General features: G+C 42.1%; 1 protein-coding gene across 1 annotated transcript in view; it reads right to left on the reverse strand.

Moving 5' to 3' along the window:
* Positions 1-21,641, reverse strand: part of BMPER (BMP binding endothelial regulator) — a gene marked incomplete at both ends in the record, with an annotated part of 235,228 nt that overhangs the window by 146,043 nt on the left and 67,544 nt on the right. The gene's annotated exons all lie outside the window — the stretch shown is intronic.

A 21,641-nucleotide genomic window follows, 5' to 3' on the forward strand; every position in this document is an offset into this window, starting at 1 on the left:
AAATGCAGACACAAAATGGTCCCACCTCTCTCTCTTTCACACACACACACACACACACACACACACACACACACACACAGCAAGCAACAAAAATTGTCCTTGAAAAAGCCCACGACTATTGAACAAACACTTCAAATTGGTTATTACAAATATGTTTAAAAACCTAAGAAAAACCATGTCTGGAGAAAGAAAAAGAAAATGATATTTTATTTGTTAAGTGTATATTTTACTCTATTGTTATATATGTTGTTATTACATAGGTGGGTGTTTTCAGTATAGCATTGCTATATATGTTGTAATTACAGTACACTAGAAACTATTCACTCAACAAAACAGAAGACATCATTATGTTTGTCCATAACACAAATAAATTTAAATATATTTAAACTCTGAAATCCTGATCTCCAAACACATTAGAAAAACTGGAAATCAATAGCACAATAAAGTTAGCGCATTCAAAAATACATGGAAATTAAAAAGAGCACTCTAAAGACCACAAATCAAAGAAGAAACAAAGAAAACCAGAAAACACTTTGAGAAGAATGACCCAAATTTATGGGATGAAACCAAAGTCATGCTTAGAAAGCAATGGATACTTATAAACACTTAAATGATGTCATCTCAACTCAATAACCTACCCTTCTATCTTAAGAACTTAGAAATAGAATAAGCAACTAAACTCAAAACAATTAAAAGAGAGAAAATAATAAAAACTGGACTGAAACAAATAAGATGGGAAAAATAGAAGAATTAAAGAAAACCAAAAGGAGATTCTTTTAAAAGCTTAACAAATTTAGCTAACCACTAGCCAGACTGAATAATAAAAAAGAAAGCAGATTCAGATTACTGAAAAATCAGAAATGGACTGGGGACACTGCTACTCAGTTTACAGAAATGAAAACAAGCATAAGGTAACAGTATAAACAATTACATGCTGGCAAATTAGATGTCTACACGGAGTGCACAGAGTCCTGGAAATACACATACTACCAAATATGACTCAAGAAGAAATTTATAAAGCTGAATAGACTTGTAATAGAGAAATTTAATTAGTAACCTAAAAAGTTCCCAGGAAGAAAACCAAGGCCAGTCAGATTTGCTGTTGAATTCTACCAAATATTTAAGGAATAACGAACACAAATCCTTCACAGAGCTCTCCAGAAAATTAAAGAGGAGGGGGCCGAGAGTGGCGCACGCTTGTAAATCCAGCAAAGGGGGGGCTGAGACAGGAGGATCCGGGTTTGAGGCCAGCCTCTGCTACTTAGTGAGGCCCTTTGCAACTGGGTTCCATTCCCAGTACTGAAAAAAAAAAAAAAAAAAGAAGGAGGAGGAGAAGGAGCAGGAGGAGGAGGAGGAGGAGGAGGAGGAGGAGGAGGAGGAGGAGGAGGAGGAGGAGGAGAATTAAAGAGAAGGGAACATTTTCCAGTGTTCTATAAAGCCAATAGTATCTTGGTACATCTCAAGAAAATTACAATTGACTATCATAGATACAGTCATAAATATCTGTAAAACATAATAGCAAACTGAATCCAGAAACATATAGAAAAGATACAATCTGATGAAGTGAGACTTATGTCAGTAATGCAAGGTTGACTTCACATAAGAAAATCAACCAATCGATAGAATGCATTATATTGATACAATAAAGGACAAAACAACATCATTTGATAAAATCCAGCAGCTATTCTTGTTTTTTTAAAAAAACTCAACACAGTAGAAAGTAAATTCCCTCAGTCTGAAAAAGATATCTACAAAAAACCCCATAGCTGTCGGGCATGGTGGCACACACTTGTAATCCCAGCATTTGGGAGGCTGAGACAGGAGGATCACGGTTCTTGGACAGCCTCAGCTACTTAGTGAGGCCCTTTTTCAACTCAGTGAGACCCTGTTTCAAAAATAAAGAATAAAGAATTAGGGCTGGGGGTGTATCTCGGAGGTAGAGTCCCCTGGGTTCCATCTCCAGTATCGCAAGAAAAAAAAAAAAACCTCATAGCGAAATAGTGAAATGTTTTGTGCCCCACTGGCTGATAAGATGGCAAGAAATCCTTCTGCGGCCTCCCATTCTCTCCTCCACATTTGATTTTGAAAAATCTCAAACCTTCAGAAAAGCTTCAAGAACAGTACATTGCACACCCCGAATACCATTCACCCAGAATCACCAATTTTTAATGTTTCATGATAATTTTCTTAAAAGACATTTTTATGAAAAAAGACTCAATTGTAGACACTTTACCCCCAAATAATAATAATATATCACCTAAGGCTAAGGAATAGTTTTCTGTGTCCTTTATCACCACAGTATTATTATCACACTCGGGAAACTTAATTTTAATATAGCACCACTACATTAAAATTATATATGTGTGTGTATATAGATATAGTCTATCTTCAAATTCAGCCTGTCATCCTAATCATGCCTTTCAAAGTATTTTTAAATCCAGGATCCAGTCCAAGACCATGAATTGCATTTACTTCTCATCTTTCTTTCATCTACTTTAATCTAAAACAGTTGCCCAAATTTCTTATTTCTTACATAACATTAAGTGAATGAATGAAGGAATGGTTTCACCTCCCACACTAAAATATGCCGGGGTCACAAGGACACGAGGGACTTAGCATATCTGAGCCATGAAGCTCCTTTTTTAACATAATTTGATCAGGCTGTCCCTAAGTCTCCTGTCCACCTTCTCTGCCCCCACCAGAGCCTTCCACATGTGACTGCTCTGTGACTCCAGCGTGTTACAGAAAGGAGCTACAAATGGCCGTTGGGAGGTCAGGAAAGCGAGAGCAGCTATTAGCCAATCTGTCGCTGATACAAAACTCTAGCAGATTTGCCCCTTGGGCTCTGAATATGACAACTTCCCTGCAGAGTGAGATGAGTCTCCCACCACCTCTGGCTATGGTTGCCTTTTAAGTTCTTAGAAGAAGGAAGGGAGGTTAAAAAGAACAGGCCAGAAGAGAAAATGGGTTTTCTGTGTCCTCCCTGCCCCCATCACTCTCCAGCCCCAGGTTTATGCGCTAGTCAATATCGGCCTTTCAAAATCAGCTGGCCTCATTCAATTAGGACAATGGGCAGTTCGGGAACTGAGCAGCCAGCGGGCTCTCTATCCTCTTCTCATCCAGAAAGTCTGAACGGAAGGACCCAAAGGAAAGTTTCTTTGAAAAAAGGGAGAGACCAATGTCAGGCAAAACTGCCATTCCTTTGAAGGAATTCAGAAGTTTATATCAAACTATATCTTACAAAAATGCTACGACAGTATGAATCAGTAAACAGAGAAAAGGCCTCTTGTTCATTAATTAAAATTTGGAAAGTACCAAAATGATGATATAATAAAAAAGAAGTTTCAAGAACCAAACCTGTCCACATTTGACTTTCCCTATGACGTCTTTTTAAAGTCAGAGATTGTTGAATTTGATACAAAGCTATGTTAGCAAGCTTTTCAACTAACTGCAAGATGTTCTTGACACAGAATCTTGTATTCTCGGTCACCAAGCTGCCAGTTCTCAACCCAGGGAGGCTGCCGCACTTGCGGTGCTGGGCAGGGAAAAGGAAGCCGAAGTCAGGCAAGAGGCCGCCATCTTGCATTTTGACCACAGCTGTTGGCAATGGTTTTATTTCCTCTCTGGAACACTTTAAAAAATGATAGGAGGCTCTCCTCTGCTAGAAAAAATGACTTAGTGTGAAATATATTTACAGTCATTGCCAATTTTGCACTGGGGGCCGGAAGCAGCCAGCGAGGGAGGAAAGAGAGGTGGAAACGCCCTTATTCACCGCCCTCCACCAAGTCCCGAAGCCCTAACAGAACCTCCCTGATTCCAGAGACTTCCCTCTTGCCGGAGCCTTCGAAACTTGGCCTTCTTGGAGGAAAAACAAGTAAGACAAAGGAAAGTTGTTTGGCTTTTAAATTAGACTGGCCTCTCCTCTGAAGAGCCGGAGGTCTGCTGCGCCAGACTCTGTGGTCTGCCAGGCCCTCGGCAGCGGGGATCACATCGCACGGCTTGGCTGCACGAACCCGTGGTTAGCACTGCTCCCCGCACCGGCCCAGCCAACAACAACAGCCCCTCTTACCCTCGGCCTTGACCCTGTGTACATGTTCACAGCGTTCTCAAGGAGCCTGCTGACATTGGAAGGGGGAGAGGTTTGTTTGAAGGGTTTATGGATTTGTTAAGATAAAGGAGGTAATCTAACCTGCCCCCATTAAATCTTCAAGTGGAGAGTTCTTAAGTTTTGAGAATTGTAAGTATCGACTTCCAAAGAAGGAAAGGCATTTGAGAACTTATGATTTTGATTTTTCTCTAACATTCCAAGAAGGCACCACTTAAAAGTGAGCCGTGCTATTGTTCGAAGGACCCTGACCACACTCTCGCCAGGGTCTAACTGACCTGGACGACAACATAAGGTTCATCAGTGGGCCTTCCAAACCAGGGCAGAGCCAATGCATAGACCATCTGGTTGTGCTCTCCAGACTGAGCAAGGTGACTCCGTTTATCTTGAGTAGAATGGTATCCAAGATTTTTCACAAATGCTAATGAACCCTTGGAAATATTGTGACTGTAATTCTGTATTTATTGAAACATCAAATGCTCAGTATCATCCATTCATTCAGCGAGCCAGTCTTTGATGAGCACCTACTGTGTGCCAAGCTCCATTTTAGGTCACGGGGATACAACAGTGAACAAAATAATATCCCTGCCCTGGTGGAACTTGAGAAGAGAACAGTGAAAGCGAAAAACAAGCATAGCAGGTGGTGATAAGTAATCAAAGGAAAATACACATGGACAGTTTAATAGAGTACCCGATGGCAGAGGGAGCTGATGGCCAAGGAAGGTTGTCATTTTAAATAGTACCTAAAAGGTGTCATTCAAGCAAAGCCTTCAAGGAGCTGGAGCTAGACATGAGGGCATCTGGGGAAGAACGTTCTAGACAGAGCCTTCAATAAGTGCAAAAGACCAGGGGTGGATTGGGTGCATGAGGGAGGAGGATACGCTGGCTTTGACTTTGAAAAAGAAGGGATGCCATTGGAGGATTTGGAACACAAAGTAACATGAGCCTTAGACAAGACCCATCATTTTGGCTGGTGATTTACCTTCATTTGCACTTTGATTCTAATTTCTTGGCACAGTATGAATATCAACCAGACAGAAATATCAACGTAGGATGTGATAATATTAACAGAAGACACTCTTACTCCCTAAGGTTTGCCTACACCTGTGATATTCAATACAGTAGCCTCTAGCCACATGTGAGATTAAGCGCTTGAAATGTGAGAACTCGGAAGCAGAAGGTGCTGTGAGAAATATCGACCAGAATTTGAAGATTTAGTATGAAAATAAAAAGAATGTAAAATGTCCCATTATTATTTTTTTAATGCTTACATGTTGAGATGACACTTTGGACATAAAGTTAAATAGTGTGTTATTAAAATAAATTTACCTCCTTTTTACTTCTTTTAATGCATCTAGTAAAAAATTAGAAATTGCCTCAGTAGTTCATCATATATTTTTACTGGACAGTGCAGGATTAAAATGTTACTAGAATGATGTTAGCCTTCCCGTCATAAAATGGCATTAGATGAAGTGGCATAGCCCCTTAAGTGAAGAGAAGGAATTACTCAGGCTGCAAAATGTTATCTTCCTAAGAGCAGAAAGAAAAGTGCTGGCATTTGACCGCAAAGAGGAGGTTCTGCATGTAGCCTTTCGTAGGAAGGGCAGTAATCACAGACAACAAGCAGCCATTTGGTATGTTTCTCCTCAGAAAACCAAATCAGGAAACTCTAGTTTAAAAATATTTTGGTTTGGTGTACAAATGAATGTTCTAAAAAAAGGGAATTCATGCAGTTTAGCAACGAAAGGACCACAGCTAAAATCACATAGCCATGCAGGAAAGGGAAGGCACCTCCTCAGTGCTAGTTACTAGGCAGAGCACGTATCACCCCACAAAATTATTGAAACTATCTGGAACTTTTGTATTTAAAAATGGGGGTGAACCAAGCATGGTGGTACACACCCGTAATCCCAGTACTTAGGAAGTTGAAACAGGAGGACCACAGGTTCAAAGCCAGCCTCAGCAACTTAGCAAGCTTCTCAACAACTTAGCAAGATTCTGTTTCAACATAAAAAATAAAACAGAGCTGGGAGTATAGGTAGGGGTAGAATCCCCTGAAATACATAAATAAATAAATAAATAAATAAATAAATAGGGGTGGGAGGTGGTTTGGGTTTCAAAGTCATAAAATTTCATTGAAATCTGCTATGAGAAGCTAGAGATCCTTATGCTTTTTTATTCTCTTCTTACATAAGGCAGCTTTACAGGTCCTATTTGTTATAGGTATCGTATTGGAGATGAACAAAGAAAATAGAAGGCTTCTGAGTAGTTTTTGCCAAGAAGTGACTTCCAGTTTTATAAGTGAATAAAGAAAGGCTCAGATTAGTATTCATCTGTTGGGGGCGCAGAACCTAATTAAGTCCCCATCTACCCTGAGTCCAAAGGCCGTGACTCTCCCACCAGGACACACTCTCCTTCGAGGGGTCAGACCCCAGGTAGACTATGTGGGACTCATGGGTTGGCCCCTGACTCTGTTGCGGCATCAGTCAATGATACCTCACCCCATGGAAAACTCAGTTCTCGTCTGTACTGACATTCGGCGCACAGCTGCAGTGGAGACGCATCAACAGAACGGAGCAGCCACACCTTCACACTGGCACCGACTGCAAAACCCACAGATCTATCTCCTGAGCAAATGAACAGTAACAACTTGGTCTTCATCCTAGATATACTGGAGGTAGCAGACATGTCTTAATAGTTCAGGAAAACTATAATTTAAGAGTCGAAGCAGCTTCTCATTGAGGATTTTTAATGCCATAACTATAGCATGGTTATACTCATTGGTAAAGATCTTCTGCATCTTTGAATATAATCTATGGTACTCACCGTTTAAAAATATACGTGGCTGCTTTGTCAAAACTATGGATTTTCAAAACTATGTAAAAGTGAATTTTGCTGTTTATAAATTTAAAAAGTAAATTTATTTTTTTTCAGTAACCTATTATTATTAACTTTTAAGAACTAGGAGTCTTGCCAAATAACCTGCTTCCTGAGAAAATGAAGATCTTTTCTGAGTTGGGCTCCAGCGGGTCCTTACCTTACTGATGAGGAAGCCGAGTCTTGGGGAGGCGAGGGGGCAGCTCCAGCTCACACACTGGCCAGTCCTCCTCGTCCCCAGGCTGTGACGACTCCGTCTACATCAACCCCCTAAGGCACACTTACCCACGAGCATGCCCCGCAAGCGCTCCGAGTAACCTAGGAGCATTTAAAACTACCAAAATCTCCGTAACACTTTTCTTAGCACTTGGTCAAATGATTTCCCTTAATGAGGGAAGTTTAGGGTAAACATCCAGTTTGGTTATAAACAAAACCTTGCTTCAATCAATGAAGATTCTGGAGAAAAATCCTCCTCAAGCCCAATGCTTCTCTGGCACGGTTTCTGCCCTTTCAGTCAGTGGGCTTAGTGATTAAAGACAGCTGTGTCCATTGTTTATGAATATTATGGATGCTGGAAACCTAGGAAGAAACCCCCCAAATCCTCAAGAGTCCCCTCCCTCTCCTTTTCTTGAACTCAAAGCTGAAAAGAAATACATTCCCCACCCATGTCAAGAAGAGTCATCCCAGCATCCCCCGATCACAGTGAAAATGCGGAGTGAAGAAGAGGGCCCCAGAGTCAACACAGCCCTGAAATGCACATGTGGACGGAGAGGAAAAGCTCTTCCCCCGAATGGAAGCATTCAAAGAAATAATTTATGCATCAGTATTTATTTATTTATGCTGCAGCTGGAATTTTTCATGCTAATTTTGAAATTAAAAAGTCACTTTTCTGTCACTGACTTTTAGTTTTTATAATATGACCAAAGGATACTCCTTCATACTGAGTAACTGCTTGTTTTAATGTCTGACTACACTATCAATTTGTATTTAATCACACCAAAAATGAAATGGATAACTTCCCCCACCACCCTACACTTGAATATATATCATGGCCAAATGATGGCCTTCCTTTTTATTTAATGACTATCAGGTTTTTATTATATTTAATTCTAGTAATATTCAACAGTTTTTAAAAATCCTCATGCCGGGCGTGGCAGCGCACGCTTGTAATCCCCGCGCTTGGGAGGCAGAGACAGGAGGATCGCCCAGGTTCGAAGCCAGCCGCGCTGGCTGAAGAGACCCTGTTTCCACAAATAAAAAATAGGTCTGGGAGTGTAGCCCAGAGGTAGAAGGGCTTCCAGGAACCCCAGTACCACCAAAAAAAAAATCCTCACATAGTTGTATAAGTTAACATCTGGGACACCATACTGTTAATGATAATCACAGTCACATTGTCTGATTATTATATATTTCACAGAGAACAGAAGAGAGCAAAATAAATAGTTAGAACGATGTGGTAGATGTGTTTGACACTCACGCTAACACCTGGTCATTTTGTATTTCCTGGTACTACCAAACAGTGAAGTCCACTCAGTATTTCAAGCCAGCTCTTCTCAGACCATAGTTGAGAGCTTAGGTGGCTTGAAAAGGATGGTTCGCTGCGTATAACTCAGTGTAGGCTCGGAGACGGGCTGTAGCTGAGACTGCTGGGTGTGCTCAGGGGAAGGACTCTCCCTGGGTGTTGGCGGTTTGGTACCCCGTCTTTGGGAAGGACTTTGGCTCCTTGAGATCTAAACACAACACGGCTCACACACCAAACAAGTGGCACCGTTTAAAATTCCACTCAGAGAGAACGGTGCTAATTGAAGCCATTCACAGGACCACAAAAGCACTGCCACCCTCCAAACCGAACATGCGAATGACATTTAAAAGGTGCCAAAATGTGTAATCAATTCATTCAAAGGATAGTTCCTGAATATCTAGTGTGTGCAAAACTCTGGGATGGTTATTCAAGGAGAAAGCAAGGCAGCAATGAAAGTGAATTGTGGTACTTTACTAATAGCAGGCTGTTGTGCAGAGGCTGAGGATGAAGAGGGCAGCCCAGGGAAGGCTGGCATCCCCTCCCGGGGTAGAGGAGAAGAAGGAGGAGGGAAGAGATGAGCACACGAGGGGAGGTGCCCCTGAGGCAGAAGCATGGACGGGGACAGAGAGAGCAGAAGACCCATGGGCACCAATTAAAAAATGTATTAAGTTCTCTGGAGAGCAAGGTCAAACGGATCCGGAAATGCCCTGAAATACTATTGGACTGTTACTATTTTATGCTATTTCGCTGACAAAATAGGATTTTTACTTTACTTTCACCAACGATTTTTGTTTTCTTTCTTCCACTCCCCAGAAAGATCCATTCTTAAACTTGCTATCCCATAGGGCCTGAGGAGGATGGCTCATTCCTGGAACATTAGCTCAGAGTATCCCTCAGGCTCCTCACAAATCTACTGTGAGGTCTCCACATCACTTCTTTAAATATTTTATGTTGGAATCTCTTCCTCTGCAGACCTGTCATGAGTCCTTCATGCTACTGTGCTCATTAAGTGGAGAAAGTGAATATTTATCTTATGACCTTCAAGATTGACACCAAGACCCAAGTAGGAAAATAGGAGGTTCTAGATCATTTTCAAGGGAAAAAAATACGTACTCAAAAAACTGTAATACTTGTCATTTAGTAGAAGAGTGACTGTTTCTGGCACTGATGACACTGTTTTCAAGGGGGTGAGGTAACGGTGCCTGATCAAGAGGAACTAAAAATCTAAAACACAGAACAAGGTCTCGGGAGAGGGAGGAAGGGGAGGATGGGAGGATGGGAGGAGAGCTTGAGGCACAGTGGAAGACCAGGCCTGCAAAGCCAGTGCGAGGAGCACGTCTCACCCAGAGCCACTGGGAAGGGAAGGCCGAGGTCAACAGAAGTGAGAGTGCAGAGGGGAGTGAGAAAGAGATGGTAGAAATATAGAAAAATGGCTTCATGCTGATAGGAGGGCAGGTGCAGGAAGTCACTGCTTCAAAATGAAGGAGCTAGAGATGGAAAGGAGAAGCCTAAATAAAGAAACCCCTTGACGATATTAATTCACTTTTCTCCTTATTAACATATTTTGAGAAGTGAAGGTTGAAAGGAGACAGGACTTCAGCAAACTCTGTCCTTACCCACCATGCAATATACATGCCAGCATCAAGTCTTTTCTTCTTGTGTTTTCAAAACACTTCTTAACTAACACAGAGGAGTAATATCCTACACTGACACACAAGCTTCAATACAACTTTACCTCCAACAGAAAAATTAGAAATAAAAAAACATTTACAGAAGTGCAAATAACTAATAAACATTTAGGTAATGTTCGGTTTCAGATGCCAAATGCCAATGAAAACAATATTCTCAAAAGGAAAATGGTTTGGGTACAAAAAGATCTATACCTACGTACTTCTAATTGGAACAGAAATTAAAATATCACGTGCTTGAAGTACTTTAGTAACACACACACACATACACACGCACACACACACACACACATACACACACATAACATGTATATATACCCCTTCAAAAGTTTGTATCCATGACCCACTAATTATATGTTTATGAATTTAGCCTAAGGAAATAATCAGAGAAACAAAGACATTACTTTTCAAATATACTTTTCACATTATTATAATAGCAAAAACTAAAAAAAGTTAAAATATCATAAAATGATTAAATCATGGCATACTGATGGAATATCATGTAGATATTAAAATTAACAACTTGTTAATAAAATGGAGCTATATTCACAATACATGTTGAGTAGCCCTTATCCAAAATGCTTGGGACCAGGTATGTTTCAGATTTTGGTTATTTTTAAACTTTAGAATATTTGCATAGACTTTACAGGTTGTCCATCTCTAATCCAAAAATGTAAAATCTGAAATGTTCCAAATTTTGAAGCATTTTAAACACTGTTCTCAAAAATTTTGGATTTGGGGGAATTTCAGATTTCAGATTTTTTGATTATGGATGCTCAGCCTGTATAAGGTTAAATGAAGTATGGAAAACCACTTTCAGAATGTGGTCGTATCTAGTTATATAACTACCTGTAAATATGAAAGAGTTGGAATAAAATATATTAAATCATATTAAGAGTGTCTATATTTAAGTTGCAAAATGATTACCATTTTTCAATATATCTGGTCTTTTTGTAATTATCATCTATTTAACGTGGCATTGAAAAAATCCCATTGGTTTGATTTGGATTTATTTTTAATAAATGCAACCAAGCCAACATATTGTAAATTCCTGGAGAGAAAAAGTGGGGCGCCCTTTATTGGTGGTGCTCGGTGCCTAACATGGTGTCAAACATATGGCACTCAAAGTTATATTAATAAATGTCTGGCTGGTTGCCGAAATGAGAGATAAATGTAAAGACAAAAAGAAAAATGGACAAAAAGTTGGAAAGTGATTCAGAGTATCTTTTGTGAAAGTTTTAGGAGACTAAAGCAGCTCATCGTGCGGGAGACCAAAGGAGAAAAGGGAGAGAAATAAAAGAAATAGTCTTTGCAAGGACACAGAGGATGAAACCACTAATTGAGCTAACTTTTCTACTGTACCTATTCCAAACTCCACTCAAATGTCTAAATGCACCAGCTTCTTAGGAGAAAGGAATTACATTTCTCCATTCTAGCAGGTGGGCAAATTCACGTTTGTGGAGCCACTGAAGTGCATGTTCAGGTAAGCCCACCTCCTCTTTGAAAATCTCTAAGGAAGGCTCTCCAGAATGGATGCTTAAGCCCCATCAATGGACAATCACAAGGCAGAGTCACCCCATCAGATAAACATGTGTCTCGATTCCTCTCTGGAAGCCCAGGCAATGAGGGTGGCTCCGTCCCAGAAGCAATCACATATTCTCCGTGTGTTCGGCATTTTTTGGCAACGAGAAGCACTATGGATCGCAGTGTCTCCATTCTCTAACTGATGTGAGGGTAACAGATATGTGTTCCTCATCCACTCCGCCGTTATTGTGACATATGCTTAGGCTGAACGCCCAAGGCTGAAATCTGGTATGAGTTTAAACTCGCTTAGACTTGTGAACTTAGGAGGCAGGAAGCGCAAGGCACTTTTTTATTGTGTTAATACCTCTTGCATCAGAAACAGTGTTCCTTTTGGATGCTCACATCACCGTTAGTTCCCCCTTGAAATGCCTGGTTGTTCTTCATCCCATAGGTTCAAATGGCATTTCCCAGTGTCAAATATTTACAAACAGCCATAGATAAAACCTCAAAATGAGACTGGCTGGTAGGGAAGGAGGGAGATAGGGCAAAATGATTAATATGTGGCTTTATGATCAGGCAGTTTGGGCGTTCTGTTCTTTTTAGCTCTTTGACTTTAGGCAAACCATTAGATTTCTCAGCATCTCATTTTCTTCATAAAAAAAAAAAATAAAGAAAATGGGAGCTAACACCTCCTAGGTTGTACAACATTTTGAAAATTAACACTGAAGGACACTGTGTTCCCAGCACAGAGCGCACATTTAGTAAGACTAGCTGATATTATCAATAATTCCTTTGTAAGTAAATCACTTGCCGATCTCTTTTCAAACTGTGTTTTTATACAAATGCTCAAATGTCAAAGGAGAAATTTTCTTTCCAGCTAGTTTCCCTGTTGGGCTTATTATTAACATGGTGACTCCCTGTATAGAAAAATAACTTTATAGGATGCTTCAGCTACAAATTACACAAAAAAATAATCATAAGGAATGTTACAAGCTATAAAAATAACACATATATGAGGATTAATATTCAGGATGTGTTCTGAAAATGCATAAGACATGACTGAGATAGAATATAAAATATAGAACAGTTATTCCCAAGCTTTTTAACATCAAAAATAATAATAATAATAATAAGCCCCCTATTGGTTTCAGGAACTTGCTGAATGCATTCAATTTGTTGGAAGTACTATCTAATAACACAAATAATTCAACTAGGTTTATGAATTCTAAAAGACATGCTGTGAAGCCCTTGCCTTGCTGTTTCTACCATTTTTAACCTAGTATACGATGAGATTTGCCCAAACCAAATCAAGTCCCCACATTAAAAGATCAGCCTTAAGCCAGACTCTGCAAAACCTTATAATTATCCCACCTTTGCCCTCTTCTAAGATACTATTAAGGCCCTATCAAAGTAATGATTAATGTCCACGTTAGGCAATTAACTCAGTTTTGCCTTAAAAATGGGTAATTTTGATGAGACATTTCTGAGAAGCCAGAATTCAATGCCCCCCTGCAATAGCGGCATCACAACAGAGCAGAATCGAATCCTTAGCACAGAGGTATAGTCACATCTACTCAGATTCATCCTAACAGAAGACACCAATATTCATGGTCAAGCCAAAAATTAAAAAAAAAAAAAAACAAGCAGAACACCAGCCACTTTTCTAAGCAAGTTGGAGACCCCTCCTACTGGCCAAGTGTTTACCAGCCAGCTCTTTAAGAAAAGGCTCCTAACAAGCTGTGATGTCACACATACATCACATGTAATCCCAGCACTTGGGAGACTGAGACAGGAAGGTGGCAGGTTCTAAGCCAGGCTCGGCATTTTGGTGAGACCCTCCACAACTTAGCAAGACCTATCTCAAAATAAAAAAATAAGCCGGGCGTGGTGGCGCACGCTGGTAATCCCCGCGCTTGGGAGGCGGAGGCAGGAGGATTGCTCAGGTTCAAAGGCAGCCTCGCTGGCTTAAGAGACCCTGTTTCCAAATAAAAATAATATAAAATAGGTCTGGGAGTGTAGCCCGGAGGTAGAAGGGCTTCCAGGAACCCCAGTACCACAAAAATACATACATACATACATACATACATACATACATACATACATACAATGAAAAAAGAGATGGGAGTGTAGCTTGGAGGTAAAATGCCCCTGGGTTCAACCTCCAATACAAAAAGAAGAGAAAAGATTCTTTTGTTGTGATCCTTGTTCTACTGACTTCTCAGATCAAGACCTCTTTGTCCTCTGGGCGACAGTACAGCCGCACAGTGCAAAACGGAGCACGGCAGCAATTACACCAACATTTCAAACTCCTTTTTTGCAAGCTCCTCTGAGGTTCTGGCCTACACAAGTTAGATCAGCTGCCCACATTGATCTAATTCACTCAGTAATTGCTCAATTCTCCAATTTATTGCCCTGTTGTAGCCAAATTTCTCCCCATGGACAGGGAAGCTATAATGACAAGCTTATGGCTAAAATACACCAATTTGCACATATTAGAGCTAGTAAGGCAGAGGCCACGAGGGAGGGTCAGCCACAGAGGGCCCCCAGCCCCCACGCTAGTGGGGACGCCGCATGTCGGGGACGGGGGCCGCAGTGGGTACCAGGGATTCCTCCGCTTGCTTCCTGCCTCAGGACGGTGCCATCTGAGCTGGGGACCCTGGAACGGGGGAAGGCCAGACAAGCCTGTTGCCGACTTCAGCCCCTTTCGACAGCTCTGCCCCAGTGCGTGGTCCTGATCCTTAGCAACTCCTTCCTACCTCCACAGCCTCCTGGGGGTCTTGTGAGGCCGAGAGAACACTTTTCAAGCAAGACATCCCCAGGGAGGTCAGACACCTTCCACACAAAGCCAGCTCTAAGCAGTGCAGCCGCAGCTCCACAGGAATCTAGTTCCCTTTCTCAGCTCCTCCATGGCGGAATGAATTGGCAAAGACTGAAAATGCTCACAGCCTCGAGAGAGGAGGGAGGGCAGAGAGAGAGAGTGGTAGTAGCAGGTCAGGAAGAGAGGCAATGAAGAAAGAATGCAAAATAAGGTCAATATTTATTTGTGCCTGGATTTAGCAATTAAAAATAACTTTATGTGCCCAGACCTAAAAAATCAAAATTACCATTTCATCCTAACGGATGGAGTTAAATAAATCAAAGAAGCAATTGTATATTTCAAAAATAGCAAGAGGGGTGTATTCATTCGAGCCCCCCCCTCCATGCCAGTCTGGTATGGAGCTGTACCTATCCTCTGTATTTCTATCTTTTAATAAACTTCTTTAAATCTTCAAAAAAAAAATAGCAAGAGTTAACTCTGAATATTCTCAACACAAAGAAAAGATATATACATACGGCAGTTACCCTGATCCGATCATTATTCATTGTCTACATGTATCAAATATTGTACCCCATAAATACGTAATTACAATGTGTTGGTTAAAAATAATATATTTTAAAAATCCTTACGAATAGAAATATCTAACTACAAATCACGGCAGCTGTTTGAGAAACAAAGCAATATTATAAAAAGGTTTTACCAACAAAAAGCAATCTGGTCTTGGGAGTCAAAACAATCTCCTCTAAAGGAGGAACGTTCAAGTTTCCAGGCAGGATGAGCGGGGCCCACTAAGGCGGGGGCCATGAGAGAAGAGGAAAGGTGGCCGGGCGTGGCGGCGCACACTTGTAATCCCAGAGCTTGGGAGGCTGAGACAGGAGGATCGCACAGGTTCAAAGCCAGCCTCAGATACTTAGTGAGGCTCTCCGCAACTTAGTGAGACCCTTCCAAATAAAGTATAAAATAGGTAGAAAAGCACCTGGGTTCTACCCCCAGTACCACAAAAAAATTTTAAAAAAGGAGAGGAAAAATAAAAACAAAAAAAGCCCAGGCATGGCGTTACACGTCCACAATCCCGTACATACTGAGGTTCAAGGCCAGTCTCATCAATTTAGCCAGACCCCCAACAACTTGGAGAAACCCCCCATTTCAAAATAAGTAGGGCTGGGGCTGTAGCTCAAAGGCAGAATGCCCTAACGTTTAATCCCCATTACTAAAAACAAGATAAAAGTGGCCTAGGTAAAGGCCATTAGGTATTAGATCAAATTTATATTTTTTACGTCATTTGGAAAATAAACCCTCTGGAGATCTTATTAAACTGCAGGCTGCAGTCTGCGGGCCTGGAAGGACAGACACCCTGCAGTTCTAACAAGCTCCTAGATGAGACCCAGGCTGCAGGTAAGGGGGGAGCACTTTCTCTGCCTAGCGAGGGCAAGAGGAGCAGTCCAGAGGTCAAAGTGGCCAGGACAGAGAAAAGCGAGAGGGGCACTGGTCGGCGAGGGGGCTGGCCAGGGGCTGGACCAGCCACGCCAGGACGTGCAGGGTGTCTGGATGGGATGCAGGTGTGGGGGAGAGAGAGCCACGGGGCCCCATTTTCTTTGTTCTTTCCAAATAACCTTCCTCAGAGTTTCACTTTCCCTGGGAGACCGCATTTTGCAATAGCTGAAGTGTAAATGAGAGCAAAGGTGTTTATGGTTCTCAGGGCTTCTGAGAGCCAATAAAGCCCGGCTCCTTCATCATACACAGCCCGTTAACAGCCCATGTTTATTGGTAAAAATCCTCTGAACTTAATATGCCTTTGTCAGCAAAAGCAATTGATCTTGGCTGGTTCATTTGGCTCGTTTTACAGTCAGGACTCGATGTTCTTTCAAGAGCATCCTACAGCCCCATGGGCTACACTCCCTTCAGTAAGCAACTGCCGACGACACTGAGCCCATAGGGTTCCTGAAATAGTTTGGTAAAAAAGAACACAGGCGTCTCTCGTTGACACCTTAATCTTCAGCCTTACAACTTGGGGGACATGCTTCATAGAAATGTCTGAACCATCACGGCATAGTGGCACATGTCTGTAATCCCAGGACCTGGGAGGCTGAGACAGGAGGATTGCAGATGCAAGGCCAGGCTTGGGAATTTAGTGAGACTCTCAACAACCTAGCAAGAACCTATTTCCAAACAAAAAAATAAGTGATAGTGAGGTTTGAGTAGCCCTGATTCAATCCTCAGCACCACAATAAAAAAAAAAAAAAAAAAATGTCGCCGGGCGTGGTGGCACAGGCTTGTAATCCCCGGGCTTGGGAGGCTGAGACAGGAGGATCGCACTGGTTTGAAGCCAGCCTCGCTGGCTTAAGAGACCCTGTTTCCAAATAAAAATATAAAATAGGTCTGGGAGTGTACCCCGGAGGTAGAAGGGTTTCCAGGAACCCCAGTACCACCAAAAAATAAAAATAAATTTAAAAAATGTCTGTGACAACTGTCACATCTGTTTCCTGAATGTTTGATTGATCAGTGACATACACAACTATTTGCTGTGCAGTTAGGCAGGTCCTAGAAAGACAAGTTTAAACCAGAAAGAAGCAAATATGTGCTTTAACTGATGCTTAGTACGCTTTACGACTGATTCTTTGCTTCAGACTTAGGAAAGAATCCTCTTTCTATTTTAAACCTAACAGAGCACTTACTCGCACTGAACCCACCCCATGAGGAACACACTCTAAGATGACTCAGGCGGGTACATGGAACAGCTCGAGGAACGCAGTCACTGCTTCCCCGATAAGTATCAGGACCTGCAGAAGTAATCCGCTTGGCTCTTTTATTTATATAACGTGTAAGTGAGGATGATCTGGCTTAACCAGTGATAATAAAGCCCGGCATTTCCTAAGTGAGTCATGATGATACGCACACCTAAAAATATCATCTCTGCTTCTGGAATGCGCAGGAGCAAAAGGTTGTGAAATCCTCTCCAGATATCCTCAAAGGTTAGCATGCTCTCAGCTGTCTGGAATGCCACAGATACTGTCCCGACTAAGGGCAGGATGTAAAATCCTGTGTGAGGCATCTGTTTCATTAGCTAAGGCATCCATCTTCATAGGGTGTCGGCCACTCTGTCGCCACACCATAAAAACACGGGTAGACGGAGTTCGCAGATTTGGAGAGTGTAGAGAAGAGGGTTAAACTTCAGATGTGAGCCACAGGGTACAAGCTATGTTTACTTGAGAGTGGAGGACACCTTGAAAGTCGGTGATTCATCCATCAGAAAGATAATACGTAGATACAAGATAATACGTAGATACAAGTCCTGTGCTTCCCGCGCACAGGACTCCGCAGGCAAGCAGCGCACACTGACCTTGGGGTAGCTCCCCACCCTGGGTCTCCCAGGCAAGGATGAGCCGGCCAGTAGGAAAGAGCAGAACCCAGAGAAAGCATTACTGTGTCGTGTGTGCTGTGTCAAAAGATAAAGGAGGAAAGGAGGAGAAGAGGGCTGACATGACTGAGGTCTGAGGTGCTCAGCTAAGAGAATAGATGAGCATAGGGAGGCCGGGGCCCCTGCACAAAACACAGGGAGCAGAAAAATAGGCCAATAACTGTGATGCCATGGCTGAGTGCTTACCTGGAAGTGTGTGTGTGCGCGTGCACATTTGTGTGTGTGTGTGTGTGTGTGTGTGTGTGTGTGTGTGTGTGTGTGTGAATGCACCCATGTGCAGATGATGGCCACAGACAGACTCTCAGGAATAGAGAGAGAAAACCAGCGATTCTGTCTAGGAGAATCGGGTGCTCAGGGAGTGGTGATAACCAACCTTGAAAGGTCAAGCACTTGCAGGTAAACAAGAAGAAAGGACAAGCCGTATCGCGAGCAAGGGGCTAAGACATGAGACTGATAGGTTTGGGAAAACATGTATGTATTTATATGTGTATGTGTTTGCACATATATGAATACAGAGTGAGAACTCCAAATATAGTAATGTGCACATATTTATTTTATTGTATTGGCAGCACTGGGGATGGAACCCAGGGTCATTCTACCTCCAAGCTCTGCCCCAGCCCTATTTTTTTTTATTTTTTATTTTGAAACAGGGTCCCACTGAGTTGAAAAGGGCCTCGCTAAGTAACTGAGGCTGTCCACGAACTCAGATCTTCCTGTCTCAGCCTCCCAGGTACTGGGATTACTAGCATGCGCCACCACGCCCAGCTGTGCACATATTTAAAAGCACATACATGTAGATACATACATACACCTGTGTGCTATAGCCAACTGTTGCTACCCTATCCTACCCCTGCTCATTGCTACCACTTGAGCACATACCCAGACTTTTAACTCTGTCTCAGCACCTGTGTCTTCCTCTGTATGCTAAAGGCCACTTTGTCACCAGAGTGGCAGGCTAGAAATGCGGCCAATCAATGCCCTCCAGAGAGCAGCCCCCAACCAATAGCTGGTGGGAGTTGATGTATGTATATTTCAGCCCTCTTGCCCATCAGTGGGAAGATTCTGAGGCATAAATTTTGTACAGGTTTCCAGAGTTTTCCCCGCAGAATTAAGACCTGGTCACCCGCAACGGTCCATCGTTTGGTGTCTTGGTTCATATGTGCTGCTTAACAAAATACTCAGACTGGGGATTGTAGGAAACACAGGAATTTACGTCTCACAGTTCTCAAGGCCAGAAAGCCAAGAAGGCATCAGCAGGTTCAGCTGTCTACTTCCAAGATGAAGGAAACAGAGGTCAAATTCCCTCCCTCAAGCCTTTTCATGAACCATTCATGAGAACGGCCCCTTACAGCCTGATCACCTCCCCAAAGGCCCATCCGCCTTTTAATGCTATCGTGATGGAGATTAAGTCTGAATGCATGGTTTGGGGGAGCACTCAGAACATAGCACTTAGTAATGAACCATCACTGGCTGCTTCTGCCTTGTCTCATCAACATATTTTCTGCCAGCCTTGTCTATCTCCCACATAAACTAATTACATGCCAATGTAAGTTCTAGAATGTAAGTTCTAATGCCCCCCAGCCAGTCTCTGTAACTTCCTCAGCAGATAATTTGGTCTCCCCTTGGTCCTGGCTAAAGCCCTTATCAGCTTTGTTTTTACATCCAGCAAAATAGCACCTCGCACCGCCACACACCGTACACAACACAGCTCCCAAGCCTGCCACTGGGCAAGCCCAACAGGCTTCGTGCCCAGCAGCTCCAGAGCCAGGCTAGACGAATGGAATAATCCATTCTCATGCAAACGGTGTCCCGGCTGACACTCTCTAGAGGAGGCTACTTGCTGCCAAGACACTTGATTGGTTGTTGTTGTTGTTTGTTTGCATTTTGTTTGAGTCCACTACATCAAAAGATAGCAAAATGAACAAATATTTACAACCAAGTTATTTTAATAACATGTTCCAACACAGAAAGTTTATTCCCCAAAATTCTGTATTCATAAAAAGCAAAGCTGCTCCCCCACAGCAAGGCCCACACATTTGTGTTCCATCCACAAACAAGGACTCCATCCTCTCTCCCATGTATTCTGTGAGTCTGAATACTGATGCCAGAATGTAATCAAAGGCATTATTAGTGGCCCCTTTAAGTGCTGAAAGTGGAAACATGGAGAATTGGAAAAATATAGAAATTATAGGGATACAGGAAATTAGACTATAGTCAAGGATATAGACTACAAGTCTGGAGAGAATTCAGTAAGCAAGAAAACTTGGGCAAGTAACAACATCACTGGATTTTTATTTCTTCAACCGAAAATGAAAACAGGACTTCCAGGGCCTGAACTTGGCCCTCAGGTGTGTTTCATTCAGCCTATGTTGAGTTTAAAGACAAAATCCGAATGCCTCTATACGTTTGCGCCCGTGACCCCTGTGCACATATGCGCTAAGCTTATTTCCAGTTCCAGCGCTGGATGCTTTGACTGATGTCATTGTAAAACTGCAGGAATTTCCCATCCTCCTCGCCACCTTCTGAATTTCCTCCCCAAGGAGGCCCAGCTGCCAGCCCTTGGCATACCTTTATCGGAAAGACAATTCATCTAGCACACAGTTAAAATTTCCTCTTTACATGTGCCTTGTCTCTCCCTCAACCTATTTCCAAAATAATGAAATCACTAAACTTAAAAACCAATCAGATAATATTATAGCTTCCAATATGGAAGACATACGTGAAGACATGGGCAATATTTAATAGCAAAGAGAAATCATTTACATAAAAATAGCATAAATCTACCCATAGTTAGCAAGAAAGCATAGAGGTTGAATTGGAATATGCAAGCTCATGTTCATTTTCATTAGCAAATTACCTTTGTGTTGTTAGTATATTATATAAATACAACATATGTTTCAATATTGATCTACAGATACATAGGCCTTTTTCTCCTTCCTTCTCTCCCTCCCTCTCATTCTTCCAACTCTCCTAGACGTAAAAACCACCTCCCTTGGCCACACTTATTCTAACCTGGACTCTAGGTTGAGTGTGATGTGCTGTAGGAAGAGGGAAGATTTAGGAAATGACATATAGAGAAATGATAAGAACTATGATTTATGAGGATCCACATATGATTCCATTTGGTGAAATGAGGGAACTGGAGTTCTCCGTGTGTTTTCTTTTTAATATTCTGAGATCCATTCTGAGTCACAAGTGACTCGGAAAATGTATGTTCTTTGTTACATAAGATGAAGAAAATATATACTTGTGCTAACTCCCTTCTGTAAATAACTTGGATCGGCTGCCTCAGACAGGATTCCCCCTCACTACCATTACCACGACCATCGGTGACTTTACTCCAAATTTAAATTAAGAAAATTGAAACACAGACCAAGCTCTTCTGGTTCCTAAACACTCTGACGTCATCCTTAGCATACGGATTAAAAGTCAGTAAGGCTTAGGAAGATGAGTCCGTGTCTTTGTTTCAATAATCCCTACTCTGTCCTAAACCCATCCTTCAGGGCCACTTCCTCCTCCTCCTGTTCATTTCCTGCAACCCTGGACGTAGAGCCCTCACCCTGCCGGGTGTGCTGAGCCTCGGTGTGCTCGCCCCAGCTGCTTTCTCTTGATCGCGCTAAACTCAACAGCAGCTTCAGCAAGAAGCTCCTCTGCCCCCAAGAACCATAAAACCCATGGTCTTCCCCGAA

The sequence above is a fragment of the Muscardinus avellanarius genome (genome assembly GCF_963383645.1).
Source record: "Muscardinus avellanarius genome assembly, chromosome: 9".
Classification (NCBI taxonomy): Eukaryota; Metazoa; Chordata; class Mammalia; order Rodentia; family Gliridae; genus Muscardinus; species Muscardinus avellanarius.